Raw genomic sequence first — 1,757 nt, 5'->3', positions numbered from 1 at the left:
AAAAAACAGATATAAATGTCATTGTAATAAATAGTATATAATTTTAGCCATTTAATCTCCGAGAAAGGTGCCAAAATCACACATAAGTGAAACAATAACCTCTTCAACAAATGATGATGGGAGAACTGGATATCCACATACAGAAGATATGATACAATATCTTTATCTCTCACCATGATAAAAAAAAAATCAAGACAAAGCCATTGAAAGATTGCAATGTAAGACCTGAACTTAGAAAGTAATATTGGAAAACACTTTAAGATATATATGTAGGCAAGGATTTTCTGGAAAAGACTCCAGTGTTCCAGGAAATGAACCCCCTATACTAATAAATTGGTATAATTGGTCACCAAAAGAACACAAAATCCAATAAAAAATGGAGTACAGATCTAAACAGAGAACTCTCAACAGAGGAATCTAAAATGGCTGAAAGACACTTATGGAAATGTTCAACATCCTTAGTCATCAGATAAATGCAAATCAAAACAACTCTGAGATTCCATCTTACACCTGTAAGAATGGCCAAAATCAAAAACACTGATGACAACTTATGCTGGAGAGGTTGTGGGGAAAAAGGAACACTCCTGCATTGCTGGTGGGAATGCAAGCTGGTACAGGCCCTTTGGATGTCAGTGTGGTGATTTCTCAGAAAATTTGCAAACAACCTATTTCAAGACCCAGTAATACCACTTTTGGGTATATATCCAATGGATGCTCAATTGTGCCACAAGGATATGTTCATAGCAGCTTTTTTTTTGTCATAGCCAGAACCTGGAGACAACCTAAATGCCCCTCGATCAGAGAATGGATAAGGAAAATGTGGTGCATTTACACAATGGAGTACTACACAGCAGAAAAAAAAATAACATCTTGAATTTTGCAGGAACATGGATGGATCTAGAAAACATTATTTTGAGTGAGGTAAACCAGACACAAAAAGACAATTATCACATGTATTCACTCATAGGTGGTTTTTAAACATAAAACAAAGAAAACCAGCTTACAAACCACAATCCTAGAGAACTTAGACAACAATGAGGACCCTAAGAGAGACTTACATACATCTACTCTACATGGGAAGTAGAAACTAGAAAAAGACAAGATCTTCTGAGTAAATTGGGAGCATGGGGACCTTGGGGGAGGTTTGAAGGGGGAAGGGAGGAGGCAGGGAGGGGAGCAGGAAAAATGTAGAGATCAATAAAAAAATAATAAAGTTCTCACAAAAGAAAAAATGGTACATGAAATTTTAACTCTATTTTGTAAAGAGACACTCTAAAGAATAGGGTAAAATAATTGTAACCTATGCTTCAGACAGGTGTTGATATCCAGAACAAATAAATGATGGCAAAGTCAAACACCAAGAAAAAAAAATACAATTTCCAATTGATAGTTTAGTTAATGAATTGAATGGCCAGTTCTTGCTTCAAAGAAAACCAAACAACCAGCAAGTTCTACAAAACATGTCTCATATCCTTAGTCAGCCCTCAGAAATGCAAATCAGAAGTACTGTGACATTCCACCACGTTCCAGTTAATCAAGAAAACAAATGACAACCAATTCTGGGAAGGATGCTAGGAAAGGGGGAGCCTTATTCACTATTGGTGGGAATGTAAACTGGTACAGCAACTGTGAGAATCGGTATATGAAGGTTTCACATAAAAACTAAAACAGCCACATGGCCCAGGTATATTACTCCTGAATATACCTGTGATGGTTAGCGTTGGCTATCAACTTAACAGAGCTTGCAAACAAGCCTC

Source organism: Microtus ochrogaster, chromosome X (assembly GCF_000317375.1).
Source record: "Microtus ochrogaster isolate Prairie Vole_2 chromosome X, MicOch1.0, whole genome shotgun sequence".
Taxonomy (NCBI): domain Eukaryota; kingdom Metazoa; phylum Chordata; class Mammalia; order Rodentia; family Cricetidae; genus Microtus; species Microtus ochrogaster.
Note: the sequence above shows the minus strand (reverse complement) of the source record.